At 41.6% G+C, this 22,125-nt stretch overlaps 1 protein-coding gene across 1 annotated transcript in view; it reads left to right on the forward strand.

Annotated features, from left to right (window-relative positions):
* The first annotated feature begins 21,195 nt into the window (after positions 1 to 21,195).
* Positions 21,196 to 22,125, forward strand: part of HAPLN1 (hyaluronan and proteoglycan link protein 1) — a 68,037-nt gene continuing 67,107 nt past the window's right edge. Inside the window, exon 1 of the mRNA XM_075078917.1 lies at positions 21,196 to 21,384. The gene's annotated coding sequence lies outside the window, so the exon portion shown is untranslated. The remainder of the gene's footprint in view (positions 21,385 to 22,125) is intronic.

Raw genomic sequence — 22,125 nt, forward strand, 5'->3', positions numbered from 1 at the left:
GGATGAAATATGGCATCTGTGCTCCCACTCGAGAGCTGGTACCAGTACTGGATGATTTGCCAAATGAAGATCTATTCCGAAGGTTTCGGTCTGACAGATAAATAGTCCATCCAAGATTTTTCAGTGCTAGGGCATCCAAGAGATTGCCCCATTAATGGCACTTTGTGCAACCTACAGGCATTTTAATCAGCCTTACTGGCATGTTAACAGAGTTTGCCTTCGGTATCTCAGATACTGAGATCTGTTCGCAGCTTCAAAGCAGAACCCAACAAGAGGAAAGTTAAGAGAAAGTGCAGAGTCCTGCAAACTTCCCATGGAGACAAAATTATTCAAAAGAAGCCTATCCCAAAGCAAAAGGCAGAAAAAAAGGTAATTAGATCCTGCAAAGACCAACAAATTAACTAAAATTTTACATGTTCAGTATAGATTACAATTTAAACGTTTGGTCCTTGTGCACTTACGTTCCTGAAGTCTATTCCTATCAGGCTGGCTGATCAGACTCCCAGTTATGCCCCTCTCACCTGTCTCTTAAAAAGTGACACTCTGAAGGAAAGGTGGAAAGCTTTGAAACACATAAAGCATCGTTCAGATTAGAAAGTACAGGATTCAACACTTAGCTGACACCCACAACTAAGTAGCTGAAAGTGCACATAGAGTATCTTTTGCTATAGTACAGAATACAGACGAAATGACGCTTTCTCTCTATTCTTACAGGAATTGGCCTGATAATAAGAAAAAGATGATACTGCTAATGGCACAGGGTCATTTGCCATCATGTTATGGCACTGATCTCTTGCTGAAAGAGGAAATTATCAGCTACAAAAGATAGCCTTGCTTTGATTTTTATTTTTTTTTAATTAAGATTTTCAAAGTAGAGACAAGGCCTAAGCTTACTTTCTAAGGTTTCTGTGAAGAACAACCCACAGAGGGCTATTTTCATGTCTGCTTCCATTTGGAATTATTGGTTGATATCCTGTAAATAAACTCAAATATCTACTCCCAGGAAAAATCACATCAATTCCAGTGTATTAAATACCTCAGTTAAACTAGCAGAGTTAGAAAAAAGGGAGAAAAAAAACTTCTCAGTTGTGACCTTTATTGCTATTTTAGGGACTCACAGATTTTATATCTCCTCATCCACCCTTGTTCGATGCCATCTGAAAATTTGATGTGCAAGAACTCTGTCATCTCTCCCAAGCCTCTGATAAAGATGTGCGCTGGTTTGGGTTGGGATAAAGTCAATTTTCTTCATAGTACCTTGTATAGCTTAGTACCTTCTGTATGTAGCTATGTTTTGGATTTGTGATGAAGAGAGTGTTGATAACACAGGGATGTTTTAGATATTGATGAACATGATTATACATTGTCAGGGCCTTTTCTATTTCTCAAGCTGTCCTGCCCGCAAGCAAGCTAGGGGTGTACATGAACTGGGAGGGGACACGGCTGGGACAGCTGACCCTAACTGACCCAAGGGATGTCCCACACCATAGGGCGTCATGCTCAGCAATAAAAGCTGGAAGGAAGAATGAAAAAGGGGGGATGTTTGGAGTGATGGCGTTTGTCCTCCCAAGTAACTGTTAGGCATGATGGAGCCCTGCATTCCTGGAGATGGCTGAGCACCTGCCTGCCCGTGGGAAGGAGGGAATGGATTCCTTGTTTTGCTTCACTTGTGTGCGTGGCTTTTGCCTTACCTGTTAAACTGTCTTTATCTCAACCCATGGGTTTTCTCATTTTTACCCGCCAATTCTCTCCCCCATCCCTCCACGGGGAGTGAGCGAGCAGCTGAGTTGGGCTGAGCTGCTGGCTGGGGTTAAGCCACGACAGATGTTAAACAAGAGAGGTTCCAGACAGACCCAGCAATGCCACACTTGTTACCAGGCCAATATGACCCATCAACTACAGCCCTCTGAGTCCCACCATCCAAATGGTCTTTTATCTGTGGTGTTGTCCATCCATCCAGATCATCATGGCCCAATTTGGATGTGAGAACAGAGACAGTGTCAAAAGCCTTGCTCTAGCCTGGGTGCATGGCATCCCCCGCTCTCCCCTCATCCACACACCAGTCATTTCTTCCCAGAAGGCCATCAGGTGGGTCAGGTGTGATTTACCCCCAGTAAACCCATGGTGACAGCTCCCAATTGCCTTCTCCTCCGTATGCCCAGAAATATGTTCCACAGTTTTCCCAGGGGCTGAAGCAAGGCTAACCAGTGCTGTTTCCCAGATCATCCTTCCCGTCTTTTTGGAAGATGGATGCAACATTTGCTTTTCTTTAGTTACTGGGGACCTCCCCAGATCTCCATAACCTCCCAGAGCATATAGATGTCTCTCCCTGCAAGGACACTGGCCAGCTCTCAGCATCCTCAGCTTCAGTCTGTCTTCATCCGTCAGTGAGGTTGCCTCCAGCCACTCCAACCTGATGCTCACCCAGTGCTGGTTATTTCTCTCTTTGACCCATCTCTCCAAGCAGAGTGGTCTAGCTGGGGAGAACTGAGGCAAAGGCAGCATTTAGTACCTCTGCCTTCTGTGCCCGCTGCCACACCAAATGAATTACCATCTTAATCACAGCATCAATAACTTAGCTACAGAACAAATGGGACCACAGCATGTTCATTTCTCCCTCAGAAACAGAGATCAATAATAATGCAAATATTTCTTAATTAAAGAAACACTGATTTTAGAATGGAAGCATGTTAGTCTCTGTATTAGAAGTACACATACATTAACTGTAAAAACATACCGACTAAAATCACCAAATGGAGAAGACACAGATCTGAATAAAACCTGAACATTTTTTATATTCAGTTTACTGTATTTTGCAACATCTGAGATGATATTCCTTAACTATTGCCCTTGTATATTTGTCATATGCTCGCTGAGCTGCGATTGCTCCATTGTGGAGCAAACCTGCCTGAGCCTTGCAGGAACCAATGAATCTGTGTGCACCGAAAGCACTGCTTCAGGTACCACTGAAATCATTTTATTAACTTCTCACTTCAGAACACAGCTGATATCTAGTCTGGCTGAGTGAACCGAGATTATTTCTGAGGTGACTTCAGTGATCTTCCTGTATACTGACAGCTGGGTTGCTGCACGTGAAGCTGAGCAATCAGTCAATTCTGGATGAAATTAAAGCTTAGTTATGCAGCACATCTGGAGTGTGCATCTCTGACATGCTGGAGCTGGAAGCTTCCACAGGTCTGGAGAATTTTGGCCTTTCTGTTCAGATCTTGATTAAATAATGAGCAGGTAACATCAGGGGGTCTTGAAGAGAACATATCAACTAGATTCCTTTGCTATTACAAAAAAACAGCACTCATCAATTGTTACTTACATTTCCTGAACTCTTTTTTCCTGCAAAAGTTCAGGCATACTGACTATTTGCAATCTCTCACCTTTGTTCCTAATTCAAGGGTCCAAAGTAAGCTTTTGCTTTCACCTGAATTGAGGCAATATTAATATCATACTTTTTTTGGTTAATAGTTTGGGCAGTTAATTTACTGCATATACGACTTTTTTAATTGACTCAATTTTAAAATACAATTTTTTGCCTTTGAAATAGTACTTTTATTTAGTTTCTTCCGCTGTAACACTTAAACCTTCCTAATATGCAATGTTCCTTTTATAAATTGAAAACAACACTCTTTCATTGAAAATCAGCCTTCATATACAGAGGAGCTTAGTGACTTCATTTCATACGATTTGTCTAACTTTTTTGAATATCAATTTTTCAATGTAAACATGTTCAGACTTCCTGGCTAGCAGCACTTTTAATGTCATCCTGGCATGACAAATTCAAAATAATTGAATTTGTTGCAACTGACAGTTAGCATGATACCCCATTTGCCGTGATGTGTCAGCACTATCTTGGCAAATGCCCAGGAGAGCTTCTGATCTTCAGATTACTGTAGCTGCTTCTTACTGTTGATACGATTGCCTTTCATGCACAACCTACCATGTATAATCCAATAAACATTTACGAATACTAATTGCATCATTGCTTTGTTAAGGACACAAAACTGCTTGTTTAAAGTACGTAAAGGTATAACAAACTTGTCTCGGTGTGATCACTTAATGTTGATTTCTTTAGTAATTTTGAAATATCAAAGAAATATTTTGCCTCTAGCACTCGCCACTTCTTCCGTAAACCAGCATGTTCTTGCCCCTTCCTGACCTCCTCCCCACCCCCAGGTCTTCATCTGTTATCTTCATTAGGATCTCTTTGGTTTCTGACAGCACTGGCAAGAAAAGATACATTGCCACTACTTTACGAGGTCTTCTAGAGAGTATCACGTACATTGTGAGGATGCAAAGCTAAACTGGAAAGTCTCCAGTGAGCTTCTTATCTTTTTTCACTTGGGAAACTGAGACCATGGAAGAATTTCAGCTGCATGTTAGTCAGAAGTCTTTCAGAAAGAAACTACACTATCTTCACAACAGCAGGTCACTGAAAATCACCAGATTAGGAGAAACAGCAGAAAGCAACCTTCTCTCCCCCTCCGCCCTACCAAGATAAGTGCAATGAAAGGAATTTGTGTAAGATTAAGTGTTCCAGAAATATCAGCAACACTGGATATCTAGCTTTTGGTTCCTTCTGCAGTTAAGATGGAGCAAGTCCAAAACTACAATCAGCTGAGGTGGATTCAGTTCCCAAGGGATGTGCAGTTGCCACCTCTCACCCTTGCCAATTCTTACTGGAATGGCAGAAATTAACAAATTTAAAGGAAAGAACAAAGCTCTCCTTGGCCAGATGAAAAAGGCTCATGATTATAGACAGTCATTTCCACCATCATAGGATGCTTCTGAATGATACAGAAGGGAACAGTTTACACTTTTCCTCTCATTATTAAGAAACAATTACTTACAAATTTAGCTTTTATCCTCAGTATATGAGTACATAGTTCTGCCACACCTCTTCTCTGCAACGTTACTCTTCCTCCCCTTGCTAGCACAGGCCCCAGAGTGAAGTATTTAGTGTCATTCAGTGACCAACTCTTGGTGACGCAGGTGAGTGTTCTCCAAGGAATTAATTGTATGTGATGCAGAAGGTCTGAGCAACAGAGTAGTCTTTGCTCAAATCTCCCTCTTAATCCCCTTGCCAATATTCCAGGTAATATGCTGACAAGAAGACATATATTAAGATAAAGACATAAGCATATACTAAGAAATAGCTTCAAAACAAACACTTAGTAATAGGCACCATGGAAAACATCCTGCACCATATACTTAAATACTGTAACATTCAGCCTTGTTATGGCTGAGGACGGATAATCCTCACAAACATTCTGAAAAGCAGTATAAATATTTCTCATTATCCCTCGGTTTGACATCACTTTTTAACAGTGGCAAGAGCCTTATTAATCTGAATCTCTTCTACTTTTTCTGAGACATTCACCACTACAAAAACAGCAGGAGGGGAGCTGTATTCCCTGAAAGACTAAACAGTGTGTACAGAGTTAACAGGAAACGAGAGACAGCAGAGAGTTTTAGCATGAGGAGAGCTGACTTTTTCCCTTTCATGTGGACAACAATGTCATCAGTCAAATGTCAGGTCATTCTGATTTCCCTGCTCTGAGGAAAGTAAGACATTTACCAAGAAAAAGCTCTTCTTTCATTTTAGGCAAACACCGGCTGTTTCTGTTTTCATTGATGTATTTTCCTGTGTGCATTATAAAAACTTTCTTCTTAAAAAAAATGAAAAAAGCAAAAGAGAAGACTGGTTCATGAGCAAATGCCATTCTGGAGTACTCCAGGCTGATGTTCGCTCCAGTAGTCCCATGCACTGAGATCTCCGGACAGCCCCAAAACCCAGGGAGGAATTACAGAGTCCTGGGCAGGCTAGCAGCGTTAACGTCTTTAGCCTTTCTGCAGGCTCTTTACGAAAACCTGGAGGACCACCTTGACTGCCACAAGTGCCACTTCACCACTGCCTGCCAACACTGTGGCAGGTGAGTTCCAAAGGCCAAAATGGTGGGGAGGGTGTGTAAAAGGGCTTCCTATATTGTTCTGGCGTTTATTGTCTTTTCATTTCACTGATCAGCCCTCAGTCCTCCTAAGAGGTTAGGAAAGAATCTGAGCTCCCTTCGTTGCTCCATCTTCTGTTTTTTTTTCACTATGGCCACAACTCCTCTGCACGTTCAATAATGCAAACTTTCCCGTTGTTGAAACATAAGAAAAATCGTCTTACATTTCAAATAATGTGCTTTGTTCTTGAATCTTTATTTAAGAAAGGATGACCTTAATATATAGATTTTCTCTCACTTTTATTTATGATAGTGCTATGGAAGTTAATACCTGTTCAAGCTTTAAGCACTATTTTAGGTAATAAAAACAAGGGTATAAATAAAAATAAAACTAGCTGTCATTTCTCACCTTAAAACCAAACAAAAGATAGTCAATACCAAGCTTGTATACCTCTATTTCCTGAAATACTGGAATTCCTGAAGCATTAAAATTCCTGAAGCATTAAGCACAGAAATAAAGATAATGCATCTATACATGTAATAGTAATACTGCAATCTCACTATCATTCTATATATTTTCCCTAATACAACCTGCTAAATTCTTTGCTTCTTTGACCACCATGGCACATTGAGCAGATGTTCTTATTGAGCTTTCCCCTGTGAGGCACAGGTCTTTCTCCAGAGTGATTACAGCTAATTTATAACCCATCAAGGTATATGAAAAATTCAGATGGTTCCTCCCAGTGATAAGAGAGCTTCCAGAAGCAATGCCTTTGGAATTCTTCTGAGATCAGAACTGGATGATTATCCGGTATTTGGGTACCACGTTGCCAGCAGCTGTTTAATATTTTCATATATTCCATTTGCCCTCACTAGGGCAGCAGGTTTACACTTTGCTCTTCTAATTACATAGACTTATATTTTGCTTTTTTTAATTTCTCAAGGTTAGTCATTCTCCCATAGGATCTGTTCAATCTATTACTGGACTGATGTCACTTCAGTAGCTATCTACAGAGAAAAACTAAAACTGCCAACAGTCCTGTAAATAAATTTTAACTCATTCTGAAGAAAGAAACGGAAGTATTTAGTTTCTGGTAAATCACAAATATCTTGAAGTCCAGCTATTAGGAAAATATTGGAAGCTGCAGCATAAACCATATGGTGTCCCACAGGATTCTTCTAGATTCATGAACAGAAAAAGACGTATTTATGAAATACACAGTCATCTCCATGAACATAGACAGTTGTCTGGAAGTGTTTCATTTTCAAAAAAGACATGATTACTGTTATTAGTTTTGTATTTTTAAAAAATGTTATTTGAATCAGTATATGGAAGAAGTACTGCCAGAAATGGTTTCAGGAGAGCTGATGAGCATGTGCAACACCAAATTCAGAGTTTGGAAGATGGGACCTGACAGGCAGGCAGCAATGGGCACCCCCAGGAGAGCTCAACAGACTGGGAAGCGATTTCTTGGCTGATAGATTAACTCTTATCTTGTGGAGTGGAGAAAGACGTTGAGATTGGTGCTCAGTGAAACCTGGACTAGCATATAGTGTCCTGTAAAAAAATATGGCCTCAATTCACAAAGCTTTCACAACCCAAATTCATTCAACAGTTCAGTGGCTGGTGCTTTCATCTAAGCTACAGGTTAAAACAATTCAGCTTCCTCCTATGCTTGTGAGAGATGAACCACTGTGCTGTAACTGGAGCTCTGTCCTTCTTGCCATACCCACTCCATGCTGCATAAATAGTTAAACATCCATCAGGACAAATACCAGCGTGTAGATGTTTCACCCAAATACTAGGTGAGTTAGACAAGTTTCCTCTCTCTACTTTATAAACAATACAACTGAAAAACAGAGGCAGAGTCACACCTGGTTGCATGCTGTGTGCATCGGTGCCGCTGGTTTTATCAATGCACTGTGACTGCTCTGATGCTGTAATGCTTCTCTTTTCAATAAAATACTTAAACAGCTATTGAGAACAGACAAGTGACTCTGTCCACAGTGGGGAGAAGATTGCCTGAGAGGTGTGAAAGCTTAATTATTTATTCAAAGCAGGAGAGTTTCAATGGGAGACCTGAGAATACTCTTCGCCCACCTCTTCCCTCTCTCTCCAAAGCACCCTACAGACATTCATTAGAGAAATGCAGGTTCACGTCCTTCAGGAGATAAGAGAACTCTATTTAAGCAGTTGTTCTAACCCAGCAGCACTTGGGTAAAAAGTGGCATCTCCACCTGTTGACTTCAACCCACATTTAGTTTCTTATTTTTGTAAGTAATGTTTGTACTGAATAAAATTATTTTGGGAGGTTGGAGCTGTTTTCTCCAGGAAACACGGGACAAATGATGGTTTCATTCACCATTACTTGTTTTTTTGCTCAGATACCCATCTCAGAAGTCAAATTTAACCCTGCCACTGCTCATTCCTCTTCCACCTTCCCCCATTAAACTGACAAAACTGGCTCCAGAGCTATTATTAAAAACTAAAATCTGCTAACATCTCTGCCATATAATTTACAATCAAACAATAAGTTTTAAGTGATGCAAGGTAGCCAAATAAAACACTTTTTAGGCTTCATTCTATCCACATGAAGCAGATGAACAACACAGGGCATCAGAGAATGCTGTGAGTTCAGCTGACAGAGTAAGGGGAAAAAGAGGGCCCTGTGTGAAAACCATTTTGAGTAATTGCAAAGCAGAATTCCAGGAACTGCAGAAAAGGTCATGGATAATGCCTGTGAAAAGCCTCAATGTATGCAAAACATTAAATACCATTTTTTAACTGCAATATACAAGAAGTGCTACTTCTGTTCAATTTGGACACAAAATGTTAGTGAAGGGGAAATGAGTATGTGTGTGTTTGGTAATTCCAGTAACGCTCTGCCTGAAAAAAACCTTCATTTATTTCTGTAAACTTCAGCACCGTAACAAACCAGGACTTTACTACTTTGGAGGGAAATCAGCACAGAGGTAAATGGCCCAGGAAAGAAGATTAAGACTGGTGACCCAGAGAGGCCACACATATATTTGAAGTGAACTTATGTCCCAAGAGGAAGAGGAGTAACTGCTTAAGGGAACAAAACAGGAAAGGAGAGGGTAGGAACATCATTCTGACTGACAGTGAGATGCATCAGGTTGCTCACTCATTTCTCAGCATGCCCTTCAGGGTGAACCTAAGCCAGCACCCAAACTTGGAAAAGCCTTAAACTTTATTGTCTAAAGTTTGCTATTTAACACAAAGCAGGAGCTTAACTGCAGCTTGGAATTTCTCACAGGTCATCAGCAAGTCAGGCACTGGAATTACACACTTGCTACAGGGAAATTATGCGTCTTGTTCAACTTACATCCCCCCAGACGTCGTCCACGCACCGTACTTACCTACGCACTGTCTCAGAATGCACTCGTTCAGATGCTGGAAGAAGTCTAAACACAGAGCTCCCTCCAAAGTATAGCTACCTCAGCAACTTAGAGATTGCTGAGATAGATAGCTTTTTGCTAGTTAACGACTGGCTCAACTCACAATGACTTCTTAGAAGGACTAGCTCAACAAACTTCCCGCTGAACTGCTGTGTGGCTGCACCTTCATATCCATCAATGCTCACAAGTTCAGAAAGCTGTACTTAATTTTATTCATTGCAAATGAAGACCTTCACCTTTCAGTGAGAGATTCTAATTTGCTTCTTGCTTCCTTTTGAATTTTTCACAATGCATCATTTCATAAAAATTAACTCCACTGATGTCCACCAAAAGAAAGTCATGTAACTGAAATACAACTGGAAATTCTGCTTAACAGTAGGTATATCTCACCATTCATTAAGAAAATTCACCTTCAGGCAAAGTTTATTTATTGAGAAAAAATCAATCCTATTAGAAATCTATTGGCTTTCACCTGTAGCATCCAGCCCACTTTTGATCCTTCTTTTTTTAAATCAAGTAACTCTTTAATTTCTTACCTATAGTGCATAAATTTCTCATAGCACATGGTCAAGACCAGATAATTTCAGTAGGACAAATATTTTCTGATCTGCAGATATTAGATATCATGTTTTTTTAAGAAATGTGTAGATTTGGTACATTTTTTTTAAGTGCATGCAACTATTATTGCAAACTAAGTTTGTCTTATTCTGTGAAGCCACTAGATTAATTTGATTGTGAATTAAGGTCTTTTGGCATCAATACAATTTTCAGAATGTGAACATATATATCTAGCAAGAAAGGTAGATGCTACCAAGTAATGTCAATACCAATCTAATCTTAGCCATCCTGTGCCAATTGCTCTTCTTGTTTTGAAAGCCTGGCACCAAAATTGCAACTTCTTCATAAACTTAGGTTGCATAATATTTATCAGACATTTAAAAATAACAACAGCAGTTTGCCCATCACCTTAAAAAAAACCCCAACACATGACTAGGGGATACTTTGTTCAGGATTAGATGGTAAAGGCAAGATCCAAATCAAGACTGTAGGTCCAAAAATAAAATACAGGTTAAATGTAGGTAGCCGAATTCAAAACCAGATGTCCTAGATGCCTAATTTTATTTTCTCGTACCACCATGCTCAAGCCAGTACCCTCATTCGGACTTTCTGTTGCCTAATTTAAGTAGCCTGAAGGATCCCTCTCTGGATCATGCCACATAACATATCATTACATCTATTTAGGGTGTATTTCACTAGTTGTGTATTCTCAGGTTTCCACTTGGCAGCAGAAATGGCTACCTCTCACTTTACTGTGAATCACAGAATCACAGAGTGGTAGGGGTTTGAAGGGCCCTCTGGAGATCATCCTGTCCAACCCCCTGCGTCAGCAGGCACCCCCAGAGCAGGGGCACAGGGCCGCGTCCAGGCGGGGTGTGAACGTCTCCAGGAAAGGGACTCCACAGCCTCCCTGGGCAGCCTGTGCCCCTGCTCTGGCACCCGCACAGGGAAGGAGTATTTTCTCATATTGAGGTGGAACTTCCCATGTTCCAACCTGTGCCCATTGCCTTTGTCCTGTCATTGGGCACCACTGAAAAGAGCCCAGTCCCATCCTCCTGACACCCGCCCTGTAGACATTTAAAGGCATTGATGAGATCCCCCCTCAGTCTTCTCTTCTCCAGGCTGAACAAACCCAAGTCTCTCAGCCTTTCCTCATAAGGGAGATGCTCCAGCCCACTGAGCATCTTCGTAGTTCTCTGCTGTACTCTCTCCAGAATAAGCATCATACTATGAATAGACAGGTACACTTTCTGGTATGTTCTATGTTACACCTTTCTAAGTATACTGTAAAAGAAGTTAACTGGCTTCAGATGTATAAGTATTTTTAATGAAGAAATAGTTACCTCAATCTGCAGGAAATACAGAAATTTTAGATTATGTATGTAAAAATACTGAATTTTTTCACTGTTTGGGATATGATCTGCCTATACACTCCAATAACACTGATGCACCCAATACCTCATAAACACCTCTTTGTTAAATGACATAATTTTCTGGTTCTCTGAAATGGAAAATAATAAACAACTTCCTCGGTAACCTAGAATTTTTTTTCATTAAGTTTCTTTTCTTGTAGTTCTTAATATCGGAAAGCTGCCGCTAAGATCAGTAGGTATTCTGCCTAAGGAAGGCAAGAGAAAATTCTTTTTATTTTATTGTTATATCAAAGGAATTCAAAATTCAATATCTAGAAACTACTTCTTTCAAACTGAGTTTCTGTCCAGTGGATTGCAACGACGCCTTAATCTGCATGGCTCAAAAGTCTGCTGATATGAAGAAAGTAACATAATTTAAATGACATTTACAAAATACTTAAAAATAATATAATATTTTCATGCACAAGGAATTGGACAAAAAGATAATATTAGTTTCATCTGAAAATTAGTATGTGACACAGGAAAGGTCTAAGGAAATTTCTTTTATTGACTATGGCATGTTTGAAATTCTTCATTGGTGAGGACAGAAATACTGTCAGAATTAAAAAAAGAGATGCACACACATATACATTATACAAAGTAATTTTTTTTTTAAAGGACAAGTGAAACAAAACCAAAAAACACCTTTTCAGGTATTTTAGGAGTGCAAAATATTTGTGAAGCTATGAAAACACCACCATGATTATTCATTGCACTTTTTGACATAAAATAGTATAAGACCAACCTTTTTTAAACTTTTTTTTAATCTAAGCAGTTATTATAGCTTATCCTTGCTGGTCAGTTAAGCCAGTTATTTGCCTGCTGCTTGTGGTGAATGGTTAGTGGTTAAGCCTGAAAAGAGGAAAGGCTCTGAAGATAGGAAACCCTTTTCAAATACCCTGATCCTCTTTATAGATCGGGGTAAGGGTCCCTATGACTGGCGTTCTGCAGGGTTATATCCTGAATTGCTATTTTAGTTTAAATCCTCTACAAATGATATAAACCCTCTTTTCATTCCATCTTCTGGCCAGCAAGGCTTCATCAGATTTATTTCTTTTACTATTTTTCATGTCTTTAACTCTCCTTCCCTTCTAGCTCCTCTACCACTAGCAGTGATGTACCTTTTAAATCAGATATATTCCTATGCTGCTAAGAATATATTTGCATTTGTTGCAAAAGTATGGGGAAAGCTGGGCTGAAATGAAAGACTGTTACTATGCAGGGCTTGATTTTTAGTAATGTGGCATAGCTGACAACTATAAAACTTCAGCATTCCAAAAACATTTGGCTCTCCTTCTCGTATGAATGGTTTCATAGATTATTACTCAGAATTTATGCAGGTGAAGTTAATTTCAATCCTGGTGAATAAGATTTTTCTCCCATTTAAATTGTTTTTCTTAAATAACCATCTTCATTTAAAAAGAAAATAATCTTTGAATCTGGTCTCTTTAAGACACTCTTTCTAACTACACTCAGAAGACGTATTTCCATATGAAAAGTTAAATCAACGCTTTCTTGTTATATTGATTTTCCACTTAGAGTAACTGCAAGGATTTTCAGTCCTCCTAAGAAGAAAAAAGAAGGATCAAAGTCAACACATTTTTATAACCTGATGAGTATTTTCCAGATTGAATCATTCAGCAAATGAAAAATAAGTCTGTAACGTTTAAAATCATGTTGGGAATACACTCCAATGTACAAATGCTGCACTTCTAAATATATTAAATTATTATGTTCTTGGCAGCCATATCTTATGTGCTTATATGTGCAATATATTTACACTGACAGAGATTCCACTTCAAAATGCTCCACCCAGATAGGAGTCAAGAGACCATATCATAAATTCACTGGATTCACTGGATCTTGCCACAAGTTAGACGAGGTTTTTGTCCCTCGTGGCAACTTCTCCAAGGGTAAGTAAACAGGAAATGAGAATAACTACAGCCAGCTTTCCATCTTCCATCAGTAGGTACAGCTACACTGACAAGGTCCTGCACAGAGGCCTAGTAAAATTATCTGTGTGGGCATACGCTTACTGAAATAATAAGTATTCATTCTAGCATTTTCAAAAAATACCATGAAAGCCATATATAAAGGTAAAAATACTGCTATCAAAAAGGAGTATTCTGTTACAACAAAACAGCAGGACTGAAAACTTCCTGCAGAAAATGATTCAATAGACTCAAAAGACAGAGTACTTTCTTTGTAGAGAATCATACAATCCATAACTTTCCAATAGCACCACAAATAACTTCCACAGACCGCTGTGCATGACAGCTGATACTGAATTGCCTCAAAAGCTCAACAAGTCATTGTTATATTATTACCCCAGAACGGTTGCCTATACAAACTGCCCCAAGACAATTCTTTAAAACAGAGAAGCAAATGGCTGTCACATTCTTCTCTTTCACCAGTTCATGACTACCCATCAAACTGTTTGGAGAAAATATTCCTTGATAGCTAGGACACAAAAACATTAGTAGACTTCAAGACACTAATCAGAAGTAGAGCCTTTTGAAATACACAAATGGTGAAACCTCTCAAATAGCATTATCTCTCATAGAATATTTTTCAAATATTAACACCTCTCATTTGAGACATGTCCCATAAGAAGCCACAAAGCAGTACTTAAAGAAATAACGAAAGTGCTATCGGAGCTTCGCATGGTTATTAAAAGATATCCTAGCTATTACTGAAGCCAGGGAGCTACAATCAAGATGATCCTTATTAAAATAAACTAATGAGATTTGACAGAATATGAATTTAAGCCTAAATACCAACGATGTCATGCTGTCAGCAAATGAAACATATTAACTGAAAACTGTTGCATTTGATTTAAGGCCCTATCATGCAAAATGAGAAAAGAGGTCACCCTGGACCTTCAGGGAATCTGTTCTTACAGAAATTTTAATTTTGTTCACAACCCCTGGGAAGCAAAAATAATGAATTGCCTTGCTTAGAGATGTAAGAGGTGTGCTAGTCACACACTGACAGCATTACAGTTCATATTACCTCATCTACCTACATGAAATATTCAGATAAAATAGCAATAATAATTGGGACTAGATAGTATGCTCCTTTCCTCACACTAGAAATCCCACTTCAATGGAACAGCCGACCTGCACAAGTGTTAATGATTTCCCAGAGTAAGTAGTACACCATATCTGTCTCTTGTTTCAGTCAGATGCAGAAGGAATGGGTTTTGTATGTTTTAAGTGTAACACAATAGCCCTTACATAGCACGGAAGCTGTAAAATAAGCTTCAATACATTCTTTAAAAATGAACTTTTTGGGTCAGTTAGTGACAGCAACTTGTAAAGGCAGACATCTGAGCCTGTGCAGTATTGAACGACAAAAACATCCGCCCATCCAAACCTCAGACTGCATCTGCAAATCCAGGCAACAATATGTGCAAATAAAAAGTGACCCAAATCTGTGTGACACAGTTTCAGTCACACATATTTCCAGGCCAGCTGGACTCAGAGTGTGAGCAAGCCAGCTTGAAGGCTTAGCTCTGCCTCGGATAGCATCTGCTCTTTTGCCCTGGTGTCCGCAGGCAAACGCAGTGTGCCACATCCACTCCCTCTTTCACAGCCAAATGGTTATGGCTGCTGGCTCCCACATGGACTTCACGATCCGAACGCTTCTAACACTAACATTTTTTGAGGCACTATTGTTTGAAGTTAAGTACAATTTCCCACATTTCCAAATGCCTCAGGAAACATCACTTAGCTTGAGACAAATGCATGGCAAAGTTGCAACCACTGCAGCACAATCCTCACACAGAGGTACAGAGCAGGTCACAACACAAGTCAGGACTAGACACCAGTTACCCAAGCTCACTACCTTGCTCTCTACCTGCAGAAACAGACACTTGAAAACACACCACTGGAAAATCTCTTTTTATACTGGTACAACTGGCTGGTTAAAAGCAGTATTAAGATTGCTCCATGGACGTTTTGGAGACTGGACAAAATCTTCTCTTCGCCCCTTCAATTCTGATAATTTGTAAGGACACGCAACAGCAAGCAAAAAAACCCTATTCCTAGCAGCTTGGACTGCATACTAACTCAGTAATAAATAGTGGTTTTTCCTGTCTGAATGGCTTGAAAGATGACAGCACAATCAGGAACGGTGCTTCAGTTTAGCAACATTTTGTTGATATTGGCCCAACACAGAGTGAAAACTGCCTTAGTTTTCCATGTGAGAAGGCCACTTGTTGGACTCACTTTTTTTAGTTTTGAGAGCACCACAATTGCCTGAAATCATCTCTTTCATGGTATCAAATACCAAAGATCAGTCATATTCATATGGTTTGAAAAATGTTATCTAGTCTCTGTGGGGGGAATATCTGTGATCTTTCTGGCATGATACATTTATCACACACAGAGAAATCACTGACTTTCCAACAGTCACAGTGGATGTTCATCGACTGAGAGTCAATTGACACTGCAGTCATATGTACTACTTCTAACAAACAAGTGTGGTAAGAGCAAATCAAGGAATGTACAGGAACTGATGACTTTTTTAATTTTAATGGCTATCTGAACAATCAGCATTTAAGACAACTGAAGGTAGTAACTTAACAAGTATCTTATTTGCTACTGAACTTCAATTCAAAGATTACCTCCAACATTTTCCTTACCACTTCCTAAGGCATATTTCAAGGGTTGGTTTTTGTCTATCTAATGAAATAAAACCTGCTTATTTCTGGGGTGTGCAGTGCATGAACGCTCATGAGATGCCTGAGATCTGCAGAAGGCAAAGTGTAAGTGCAAGGTATTTTGCTAACTTGCATGCTGATAGGAGAAAGTTGCCTGCTTCTGCTTATACACAGCATTAAAAGGTCTTTTTTCTTGTCTTCCTTCTTTGCTTCTTGGTCACACTCTATTTCCATCTCACCAATTCATCTTCAGGGTCTCCCTGGAAAACAGAAACAATAAAGAACTAAACATACAGAGCTTACAGAAGATGAGAAGAAAAAAAAACATAACCGGTCTGGTGTGTTGAAGAGGCACAACTACTTGTCAGATACAGCATTAACACTAAAAGAGTTCTCAGAAAACCCTGGAGCTGGCCCAAGTTTATAATAGGTCCAAGCAAATTCCAAGGCAAAGATAACATAGACCAGAAGACAAAAATCAATGAATATTCTGGAGGGAAATGTGTAAAGATTGTGTGATGAAGTGGTAAGTCAAAAGTGTATTTATATGAAAATGATTCTCCTGATATTATCAGGCAAAATGAAGGCCACGCAAATTCCTTTTACGGAGCCCATATAACCATCTCCAGAGAAACTGATGTTAAAAGTGATATAATCTCTTTTTTTTTAATGAACCTTTTTTTGCTGCCCTGTTTCTTAAGCTGCAGAAATGAGAATATTGTAAAAAAGGAAAGGTTATGTAGCTAGGAGTATTAAACAGCTATGAATGTCCAAACCTCACCCTCATTAACACCTGACAATTAGTCTGAAGAAAACAACCTCACTCTGTAAAAAGCCTAACTTGTGAAAAGAAAGACAAAACACTATAGTCTGAGAAACTATAAATAACCTCAAATGGAAAGCTGGCTGTTCAACTGGAGTTAAATAATTTTCTTTTTTTTCAGTCAGTTTTGAAAACTAATGTTTTAATATGTTGCCTTTTGATTATAGTTTTAATTTTTATGGATGTTGCTTGATTTCTCCCCATGTTTGTATTTCTCCTCAGAGCTTTTTATTTTTTTCAGTAATAAATTTTCATAAATACATAGGATTAGTTTTAAAAAGAATATGTTCTCCTGGCTTTTTTCCTGTAGATTTCTGTAGCTTTATACCAGTGAGTCATAGCGTCCATCCTGCTGAATTTTCCAAACAGAGGAAGTGCATAACCATATTATTAGCTTTTACCTTATGTTTTCTTCCTCAGTAGGATCAAGTGTGCTTCATTTTGCTGTCAAGCAGGCTCCTTAGCAGCTTTCTCCTCTTCTGGCTTAAGACTGAACATCTCTCACTGTATGTGAATATATTATCAAAAGATAATCACTGTTAAGCTAAAACTGCGCAGTTACAGCCAATAGCTTTGAACTCAATGAGGATTGAGGACAATAGCTAAGGTAAACAGATATTTTTAAGCACACAAAGATCACGTAAATCTTGTCATGTTACTCCACTGAGTACTGTAGCATACCATTAGTTGCCAGAGCCCTGGAGTTTCAGCTAGCTGTTTATTATTCTTTAGAGAAAGTGATTCACAGTTATTAAGAGTGTCTAGCAAAGGAAGATCACTGTCACATGAATTGGAAGGTGAGTGAATGACTGCAAATGAAAATCATGGTGAGTGGCAGTAAACAGAACTGAGGGAGTGTCTGAAGGCGGTGGTGTCTGCAGTGCCTTTGGGACCAGTGTCATTTAGCAGACCCGTAAATGATCAGGAAGATATATGTAAGAAGACTGATAATGACATTTGAAGAAGACTGTAAATAAAGGAGCACTAAGAACAAAAAACAGTTGCATAAAAAGAACAGACTATACATTTCTCATAGGACAATAACCTTCCTGCAGGCAGTTCATTCACCACACGTGCCTGGCACTGTTTGCTAACACCTGATATTTTGGCAAATCCTAAACAGACTTCATTGCATCCCTAAGGAACACTAATTTTTATATCAGCTCTGTACATTTATAGTTGCAACCCCCACTCCTTGAAAAAGAACAAGACAGGCACCAACTACTGTGATTTGAAAACTTTTGAGAAGAATTTCAGGATGGCAGGACTTTTACATGCTCTAAAAGTGGGTAACTCAAGAATTCATCAACCCAAAATCAAGATTAAGAAGTGATAAACCTCTTAAAAAAACCAAACCCAACCAACCAACCAAATAAACCAACTAAATAGAAAAAAAAAAACAGGAAAAACCAAAGCCGTGAAACTCTTCCTCTCTTGCTCTTTTCCTTTATAAGAAGGTCTTTTAGCTGCTGTTTCCCCATTATGCTTCTCGTCAAATCCCAAAAAATAACCCATTTTAACTGATAGCAGTGTGAATTTCCAAATTATTTACAAAAATGGTCTGATGTAGCGTGTATCACAATATTCATTTTTACATCCACCGCCTTTGCATCCATATTGACAAGGAAAATTCACAATCTTTGGGACAATGACACTGAACTTTCATTTTTTTGAGCTGTTGCCATGGTCTATGGTGCTAGGAATAATAATCAGCAGGCCTATGAAGTTGCCCGTCGCGACAGCGCTCTTAGGTAAAAGCAAACATACTATCCATTCATGTTACCTGGGCTGCATTTAAGCAAATGGCTTTCATTCTGCATGCTTTCACGGCCAGACGCTAGGAAAAGAAAAATCTAAACCTCGCTCAGAAGAAAGGCAATGCAACATTCTTCATCACAACTGTAGGTACAATCCTGCGGTTACTTACACTTCCCAAAGATGGTGAGTGGAGCAGTGATCTGCATGTGGAACTGCTCTTCAGCTGGAGTTAACTGGCTTATATCAGCACTGGTGTGACCAGCAGGAGCCGGGCAGGGATGGGGCCCCTGTGCTCGGCCCTGGGGAGGCCCCACCTCGAATGCTGGGCTCAGGTTTGGGCCCCTCGGGACAAGAAGGGCCTTGAGGGGCTGGAGCGTGTCCAGAGAAGGGCAGCGGGGCTGGGGCAGGGTCTGGAGCACAAGTGTGCTGGGGGGCGGCTGAGGGAGCTGGGGGGTTTAGCCTGGAGAAGAGGGGGCTGAGGGGAGACCTTCTCGCTCTCTGCCGCTGCCTGAAAGGAGGGTGTAGTGAGGTGGCGCTTCGTCTCTTCTCCCAAGTTACTAGCGATAGAATGAGAAGAAACAGCTTCAAGATGCATCAGGGGAGGTTTAGATTGGGTATTAGGAAAAATTTCTTTATTGAAAGAGTGGTCAGGCACTGGAACAGGCTGCCCAGAGAGGTGGTGGAGTCCCCATCCCTGGAGGTCTTAAAAAAATGTGTATATGTGCCACTTCCGGGCATGGTTTAGGATGCATGGTAGTGTTGGGTTGATGGTTGGACTTGATGATCCTAGAGGTCCTTTCCAACCTTAATAATTCTATGATTCTATGAACTGCACATCCCTGTAAAACCCTCTACAGTATTTACACAGAAACATCATATCAAGACATGCAGATGAGGCCTCCAAATGTGACAAAACAATATGAAATTGCCTTTTTCCACCTTTGTTGAGTGCTAACCAGGTACGTACCTCTGAAACAGTGCACTACAGTGCACAGCTCATGCTGCGCTGTGCAGAGCTTTCTTTTTTAACCCAAGACTCCTGCAATACCATGTCTTCCTCAGTGAAGCTTATAATACCATCATGCTTGTTTTGAACCTCCATCTTTGCTCAGCAAGATGACAACATTTTGCTAGAACTTAATACACGGGAGCATTCATACTGCCTCAAAACAGTGTTCATATATCCCAGCATTTTGTTCAGCAACATCTTGTAGTGCGGGCCCGAAGGACAGCTATGAAAAAAAGAGCAAAGAAAAAATGACCCTTCCACCGATGCATCCTCCTGGTATCCAGCAATGAGCAGCTTAGGGACTTCCTCAATCATGGATTGTTTCTAAGCAAATACTCCACACTAGGCTTCCAGCTACACATTTAGCTGTGATTATAAAGCCCCTAAACCCAGTATGCATATGGATTTCAGAGTTTAAAAAATGGCATAAAATAAGACAGAACAACAGAATTTTATGAGCTAATTCAGTTTCATTTCCATTTGTTTCAAATGTACTGAGATGATACTTCTTCATCAATGATCTGGGGGGGGGGGGGGGAAAGACTACCTTCATTTTGTACCTACTCAGGGAGTGCTGTGGACTCTCATAACAGTGGAGCTGGGAGGAATTTCCACATGCCACTGCTTTCTTTCCGCTTCTCCATCCATTAGCAAAAGAAGGGGTAGGTATTTCACTCATGCTGCTTGCGGCTTTACACAATATCCCAGCATTCCTTTCATATGCTTTTAGATGCCCAGAAACAGCATTTCACCCCCACTTGGCCCACAGTCGGTACAAGAAGATCTTGCTGCCTCTGTAATTTATAAAAACCCATGTTGTGTAGGTAACATTTAACACCATTCTATTAGCAAGTCTTCAGTGACATACTGTGCCAGAATTAATTTTAAGATATACTAGAAGGCTTTATGTTAAGACCTTGTGGTGTTTCATTCTCTAGTTACCTGCACCTGATTTATAGCTGGAAAATACAGTGAAAATCCATACAGGTTCACTTTCTGGGACATACCTGTTGTTTCTTTAGGTTTATGACTGTCTCATAAACCAAACATAGGGCCCCTAAAAGACTCACTAACACAAACCCCACAGCGTAAGCATTAGGTCGAGGCGCCGGTGGTGTCGATTAGCTGGAGTCCGTCAGCTCCCGGCAGCCAGCCCCGTCTAAGTGCAGCAGCTTTCCCCAGGCACGGCCATTTCTCAGCCAGCTCTTCCCGCGCTACAGCCGGCACGACCCTTTCCAGCATTCAAAGTATTTTAACTATTCTTAAGAGGAAAAAAGAGAGGGGGAAAAAGGCCGCTGCTGAGCACTTCAAGAAGAAAACAACAAACAACCCCAACGCCCCTACAAATAACACAAACAACCCGAAGGAGAGGGCCGGGGAAGGAAACGTCTTCACAAATAACGGCAGCGTAAAAACTCGGCGAAAGCCCGCCTCGGGTCACTTTCGCAGCGCTGCCCGGCGCGGGGAGCGGCGGGAACCCGCGCCTCGCCTCACGTCCCGCCACAGGACAGCCGGGGCCGTGGGCCCGCGGGGCCGCCCCTCTCCCCGGTGGGCAGGGGCGGAACGGGAGGAACCGAGGCGAGAAGGGCCCCGAGGCGGGGGACGGTGGCGGACAGGCTGGGGACACCGCCGAGGCCGCTCACGCCCCGCCGCCTCAGACCGACAGACCACGCGCCGCACCGGGGATGCCTCCGCGGCCCCACCACCACACACCGCGGACCCCGTATCCCTCCGCGCCCCGGTCCCGGTCCCGGGCCCCCCTCGCCCCGCCGCCGCCGGAGGTGTGTTTTCGCGCAGTGCCCCATCAAAGCTGGCTCTGTTATTGAAATATGAGGCCGCTTCCTCCGCGGCGGAGGCCGCTGGCGGGAGGCGGGGATGGGCCGAGCGGTACGGTCACCCGCTGCCCTGAAGAAACGTCTCTTTGTTCGGGCGGGAGGGGCTGGTCCCGTCCCCGTCCCCGTCCCCGTCCCCGTCCCCGTCCCGCCTCGCCTCGGGGCGGGGCACCCCCGGCCGCCCCACCCGGGCCTCCGAGGGTCCCCCCTCGGCCTCGACCCCGGCCCCAAGAGGGTGCGGGCGGCCCCGGCCGCACGCCCGGGGTGCCCCGGGACGAAGGGGGCGCGGGTCCCGCCGTCCCCGGGGGCCGCCTCAGGCCGGGCCGTACCCGGAGCAGACCCCGGAGGGGACGCAGCCGCCAGGTCCGTCCTTGGCACCCGAAATGCCTCACTTGTGGCCGCCTGAACGTCGTTGTCTGGCATCCGAGAAAAGCATTGCGCCTCCACCACCACAAACCGGCACCCCGGCACTTGCGGGCGCAGCCCTGTCCATCTGTTTGCAGTTATTTTTTTCCCCCTTCCACTGGGATCCGCTGTGAGGGAGCTGATGGGACACAGCAGTGGGTGAGCCCTGCCTGGGGACTCTGGTAAACCGGTGTCTTCAGGCGAGCTTTGGCACCAGGATGTGTTAGGTTCTGGCATTTCCTGATCAAGTAGGATTGATGAGCTGCAGCCTCTTTTGATGGTGCA

Source organism: Phalacrocorax aristotelis, chromosome Z, assembly GCF_949628215.1.
Source record: "Phalacrocorax aristotelis chromosome Z, bGulAri2.1, whole genome shotgun sequence".
In the NCBI taxonomy this organism is placed as follows: domain Eukaryota; kingdom Metazoa; phylum Chordata; class Aves; order Suliformes; family Phalacrocoracidae; genus Phalacrocorax; species Phalacrocorax aristotelis.